The sequence below is a fragment of the Carlito syrichta genome, unplaced genomic scaffold (assembly GCF_000164805.1).
Source record: "Carlito syrichta isolate Samal-C Ts95f unplaced genomic scaffold, Tarsius_syrichta-2.0.1 Scaffold145301, whole genome shotgun sequence".
NCBI lineage: Eukaryota > Metazoa > Chordata > Mammalia > Primates > Tarsiidae > Carlito > Carlito syrichta.
In genome coordinates this window covers 231911-238696 of record NW_007089397.1, presented here as the reverse complement: position 1 = coordinate 238696, position 6786 = coordinate 231911, and the positions used below count along the sequence as shown (strand labels likewise).

Sequence of the window (6786 nt, the reverse complement as noted above, 5' to 3'; positions counted from 1 at the left end):
AAAGATTTGTATGGATTACATATGTTTCCCTTTATAGAAAACAATCCCCTAGTCTGCTGAAAATACCTGAATTTCCAAGTGACCATGGAATAGTTTTATTTGACCCTCAAGTCATAGTTTTTTTTCCCCAGCTTTTTGGTGTGTCATGGTTCCTGTGAAAGTCTTATTTTTAATTCTAGAGGCCTGTTTAAATTTCAAAAAAAGGAATACTTCTGTATTTTTAGTTGATTCTATGCAAATATGTCTTTGACAAATGTTAAAATATTTTAGGTGTTAAGAGGTACATGGGTGAGTATATTTAAAATTGTAACTTCATGTTTCTTGTTTCATCTTTAGAGGACAGATTTAATTAACAGCCTAAATGAGTTTCTTTGCTCTTAGAAGAACATGCTTTAGGGAAATTATCTTAGAATAAGTTAGAGGCAAGTCTGCAATTTTCTTCATCTTGAATGCCATTTGGGAGAAATGGTATGAGTTAGTATAAAGTTACTGTACTTGGGGATTCATCATCTTTTAAACACACACTTTAAAGGGACCATAAATTTGTAATAGAACTTACCACAGGGTCTGATTTTATATTTTAGTCTCATCTTGAACTTGTCTTAAATTCTGTAATAATATGTCTCCTGCAGACTTTTCTAAAGGGTCAGCAGTTTGATATTTCTATGGAAACCAAATTAATTTTAGCAGAAATAATTAAACCATGAAAGGTCCATGGATAGCCACGGTAATGATGGGATTCATGCCACCCTACCCCCACTTACTGAATATTTTACACTGACGCGAAATTGGAGAAAACAGTAGAAGCAGGAAGGTCACCCTGAGTCCCCTTCTTCCCTCACTTTTCTCTCATGAACCAGCTTAGTAAACCTAGGCAGCAGGTCATAAGCCCCTTATGGGAGAGGTGCCCTCTCTGTACCTGCTGGAAAGGTACAGGGACACAAAGAGGAATCTGTATGAATAGGCCTTGCTACGTTTCCCCCAGTTTACTTGTGTTATTGAGTAAATGGGCTCACTTCCAGATGTACACAGAGGCCAATAACTATGGTACCAGCTTTTGAGAAAAGAAAGGCTTTATCGCAAAACCAGTCTGCAAGGAGACATACATTTGTGTGCTTTTCTCTTGTTAATATATCTTTTGTTATAGGGCCTCCAGCCATGACTGTAGAAGGGTGTGTAGGGGGGAAAAAGTAGTATCTTGTTTGCACTTATTGCCAGGTTCATGGCTAACACCCCTGTGACAAAAGACAGACGAACGAGGGAAACATATAACAAATTTATACAACTTGGAAGACTTAAGAAGTGAAGACCCAAAGACCAAGGGAAAATTGCATTTTCATACTTATGTTCAATGAAGAATGGACAGTTAGGTAGAAGTATGATTGGACAAAAAGAGAATGTGATCTAATGGTAATAAATTGAGGGAGACTAAATGAAATGTGTTTGTTCAAATTCTTCTTGGCCTTCCTGGGTAACATTCCTTTCCTCTAGGACACCTGTCACATAAAGGTCTTAAAGAAGGGAGGAGGAAGACGTTCAGAGAGATCTTTCTGCTTCTATGGTTTTCTCAATTTCCTTCAGCTTAAAATAGTCAGTCTGCTAAGGTGCCATATTTTGGGGTAGCATTTCCTGTACCCCATCAGGTAGAATGAAAATATATTTTTCCTCCCTTACAGTGACATTTCTTTGTAAATGATAAGTAATATTGGCATTGAAAAGTTCCCATCAGAAACATAGGCTTTAATTTCAAAAACACATACAAAAAAAAAATCATTCTTTTCTGAATTTTACAACAAAAATGTGATCATCACATCAAGGTCATTTGGATGAATTCTTTTAAATTGGATCTTTTTTGTTTATAGTTTAATCATTACTTTCTACTTTTCTTGCATTATGATCAACCACTGCAGCCTGGGTTACTTTTTGAATTTTGCAACTTCTGAGCTTTTCTTTTTCACTTACTGTAGAGTTGACTTTTATAAATACCACCTGATGACTTCAAAAATGGCATATTATTTGCTTTTAATAAACATAACTTCATGTGTTTACATAGATACTGTATGTGTATTTCTTTTTCTTTTTTTTTTTTGAGTTGGAGTTTCACTCCGTCGCCCAGACTGGAGTGCAGTGGCCGCTCCTGGCCACCGCAGCCTCGACCTGCTGGGCTCCGGCAATCCTTCCAAGTAGCTGGAACTACAGGCACGCGCTACCATCCCCGGCTGATTTTTTTTGATTTATTGTAGAGATGAGGTCTCGCTGCCCAGGCAGGTCTCGAACCCTCGGGCTCAGGCAATCCACTCACCTCAGCCTCCCAAAGGCGTGGGATTACAGCCTGAGCCACCGAGCCCAGCTGTATGTGTAGTTCTTGGCAACAAAAATATATGTTGGTAGAATAACATTTTGTGGTGGCGCTATAATATTTTCTCTTTCTGTAAAAATATGTGACACTCCTGCCCCAAATTCTTGGTTTGTGTAAGAACATACTTCTAAGAGAAAGGATAGTTAACAATCTCATTGAGAGAACGAAAAGCTACTTGGGTTGAGAGAGATCTGTCATCCCCTCTGTAAATTGTGGATTTCTGTAGTTGGCTGTTGTTGGATCTTCTGTAGCTGGGCACGGGAGAGGTGATGTGTGCTATTGTGAGGAGACACTCTTTCTCAAATTCCATGTGAATCTCTGGCATTCAGGGGCCTTTGATATGTGAACATGTCTAGAAGATCTCAAGAAGAGAGACTTGCTTCGTTGTTGAAGTTATGGGCTCAGCTATAAGAGTTGCACTCTGGATGGAGCATGAGAAGAGTTCCTAGGCTACCACCAGGTCTGTTATTGGTGCTGCAAAAAGAGTCCTTCAAGAAGAACTTGGTAAAGAAAGCAAGTAGACTTTTTGGCAGGAATCTGCTGGCAGAGAGGAAGGGAGTTCTCTCTGGTGTGAAAAGAATCTTCGTCTTGGGATTGTCACTGATATGGGAGAATAGGAATATTTACCACATCGACATTGAGAAAGTATGTAAATTTAGGTAAATTTTGGCCTGCTATAAATATTTGCTAATTTTTTTTCTTATAAAATATTTTTGGATACATGATGGCTACTGTGATAAAAAATTTAGGGGAATGATATCACACTATTATGGCTGTCCAGTAAAATTGTCCTGTGATTTTTCAGAAAAGTCCCTCAGGCCAATGAAATATGAAATCACCTTAAAATAAAATCATTTGAACCTCTTTGATGGAAGGGCCACTCTGATCTTTTTTTCTTTTTAGAATTGATATTTTCCTACTGTTTGAAGTCCAAAATTCTCTTCAAACTTTTAAAGTGTGAAATGGCACACCTGCATCCAAAGATTCGACCTGTGGGGCACCCACTGCTTTTAACATCTAGAGCTCTCAAATGAATCCAACTTTATTTAAAGCTGACCAAATAGGTACTGAAAATCTTAATGAAAAGAAGCTTGATGTTATTTCCCACTTTATTGAGTTTCTGTCACAGTTGCCTGAACAATGTTCAATGACTTAATTTAATTTACTTTGTTTCTGAGGGACAGGCAGGGAAGAAATTCACACAGAGGAAGACCTTAAAACTAAACAGATGTATGCAGAAAATTAGAATGTGGACTGAAAAATTTGAGATAATTGTACTGAAATATTGACAGGATGTGACAAAAAGGATTGAATTCTCTGATAAACTTGCTTGAAATTATAAATACCTACCAAAAAAAAAAAAATAGAGCGAAGAAAAAGTGATATTCGAGAAAAGAACACCAGCCAGGAACAGGATTCCTGGTTTGTATTTTTAAAAGCCCATAACCCATTCTACCTGAAGCATAGATGTTAAAAGCATGGGCTCTGGAGATTTCAGCCTTAAAGTGGCCACAACCTAGCTCTGTGACCTTGGACTAGTGCATAATCTTTCTGCAAAATGGGCATGGTGAGAGGAACCAACATGATAGGTTTGTTGTGAGGATGAAATAAGTAAATATTTATGAAATGCATAGAACAGTGCTTGGTACATAGCAAGTGCACAGTAAATGTTGGAAATTATAATTTTGAAGTAATTTGGTTTTTTAGAGTTCGATTTTTTCTGTTATTTAAGAAGATTTTTTTCTGAGCTGCTTGCATGAGTAATAAGGTGAATAAGACAAGATCATTTGCCTGAAGGAATTTTCTCTCCAGGAGGAGAGAGAAAATTCAAAGGCTGAAGACTCAGAGTGAAATAAAACACGTCAGAGGTCATTTTGGTCTGGGAGGATAATAAAAGTCTTCCTGACCAAGGTGCCAAAAGTTACGTTTTAAATGTGCATTGGTAGCCAGATTTGAAATTTTGGAAACAAAATACAAATGCCAAACTTTATTTTGCCAAGTAATGAGGGAAAAGATCCCTTTTGCCATCAAATATCATCATTATTTTATTAAAAAAGGTCCTTAAATATGGAAGGAGTTACCTCAGCTCAAGGGCAGTTTCTTAAATTCAATATATTTACCTTTATGAAATCTTATTACATTGCCACTTTTCTTCCCTTGACTTCCGCCTAGGTGCAGTGTCTTCACGGACCAGCCAATCTACATACCAGTATACAAAAAGGACTGCTTCTAAGGATGAGAGGATTTCAATTGCCACAGATAATTGGCAGATAATGAAAGGAAAAAGAAAAAAAAAGAAAGCATTTAGCCATGGCATCTATATAAACAAAGACACAGGAATGGGGCACTGGGACAATAAATGCTACCTGCCTCATTAGGCAAATTCCAAAATTCCAGTGGAGTAACAAAATAAGTTTACTTTTCACTCACATAAAACCCAGTATATCAGGCAGTTCTCCTTCACCATGTAGCTATGCTGTTTGGAACATGTGTTTTCCAAGGTGACCAGTAGGACAGGAGAAGGGTGGACGAGGCACTTGGCTGTCAATTGCTTTCTTTTAGAAGCTATACCAGTTACAAGGCTCTACTTTTAGTGCCAAGAGGTACTGGGGAAAATAGATGCTCCCATGGATACTGGTGAGTACCAGTGAAATAAGAATAGTGCTGGGTGGCACAGGAGTATGGAAAAATACCCAGCAGTTAAGAAATCACATGACTTGCAAGAAAATAACCTGTTTATCAGAGGTTCTACCTGGCAAATATGAAATTCCACCCCTTAGTTAAAGACAGCTCTGAAAAGAAACCCTGAAGCTCACTGGTGCAACTCACTGTCTTGAGTATGCCTTCACTCCCTCTTAAGTGTGCACTTTAGTTTTACAATAAAACTCTTTTTGCTTTTGTTTTCACTTTTGCTTTTGTTTTATTCTGACTCATCCCCAAGTTCTTTCCTGTGATGGTATCAAGAACCTGAATATTGGGCTGAGGTTGAGGGTCTCATCTGCCTCAGGAGACCCTCTGTAGTTCATCGGTATCACCAGGGTGGCTGGCATGGTGGGGAAAGTAGGAGGAACCCTGCTCAGTTGGATACAAGGGGGAACCCCCCAAAAAGTGGAATTATCTTTTGGAGGACAGGCCCCTTGTAGTACTGGCTTCCCCTGCTAGGTAAGTGTTCTAGTAACCCATTGGCATCAGTGTACCACCAGCTAGCATTATTGTGAGCACCTGTGTTTGACTTCAGTGAATTTTTTTTTTTTTGGTAAATAAATTTAAACAAGTAAGTATTCCGTAATAAAGTTTAATTATGGTTCAGAAAAAATTGAGTGACTTTCTCTGAAACAATATATTGGGAGGGGCTGGTTAAGTTACTCTATTTTCTATTCTGAAAATGGCAAAAAAGTCTCATTTCCAGTCTGGAAAGATATATAATGATACATATGCCCAAAATGACTGAGAGTAAATACAACAGAAAAGACAAAAGCTGTAAAGCAAAGGACATGGAAGAGAAAATCTCAGAAATACCGAAAGTGGCAACCACGAAGATCTGACTGGAATTTGAAGTTTTTTCAGTCATCTTTGTCTTTTGCTCCATGTGTAAGGATGTGTTGAATTCAATGTAATCGAAATTCCCCTTTCTGTGGGTAGGTGCTTCTCTGTACAGCTCATCCACTTCCTCATCTGTGAACCTATCCCGCACGGTTGTCAGCAGCTCTCTCAGGTGATCTTCCTGGATGGTGCCAGTTGCTTCTTCATCAAAGCAAGCAAAAGCATTTCTGATGACATCTTCGGGATCAGTTCCATTTAACTTCTCACCAAACATGGTAAGGAACATGGTGAAACGGATGGGGCCTGGAGCTTCATTCATCATGGCATCCAGATACTCATCAGTTGTATTTTTTTCTAGTGAGACAAGCATCTCATGCAAATCTTCCTCGTCCATCAAACCGTCTTTGTTCTGATCTATCATATTAAAGCCCTCTTTGAACTCCTGGATTTGTGACTGGACAAACATGGCAAATTCATTGGATGTTGTGTGCTCAGTATGCCTCTTGGTGGTCTTGGTCTTTGCCCTTTTGCTCGACATGGTAGTGGTTAAATCCCAACACAGCCATGAGAGTCCGAGAGCCTCAGTCACGACCCTACTGCCGCTATCACCACCCTTCTACACAGAGTGACTTCACTGAATTTTTTTGGGGGGAGATTCTTTCAACGTGCTTGCCCATTTCATGATGGGTGATTTATGAGCACACCTGCCCACACGGTGCTGAATGTTCAGCAGTTTTTGACTAAAAATGTCATGACCTCAGTGTCCCACCCTCCTTACTCACCTGATCTTGCCCCAATGACTTTATTTTATTTCCCCTGATGAAGAAGTCCTCAAAGGGAAATGCAGAAGAGGTGAAATTAAAAAATGGCAGAAGGACTAATAG

The 6786-nt window shown here is 38.9% G+C and overlaps 1 pseudogene; it reads right to left on the bottom strand.

Moving 5' to 3' along the window:
* Positions 1-5922: 5922 nt before the first annotated feature.
* LOC103251784 lies at positions 5923-6449 on the bottom strand (annotated as a pseudogene).
* Positions 6450-6786: the final 337 nt, after the last annotated feature.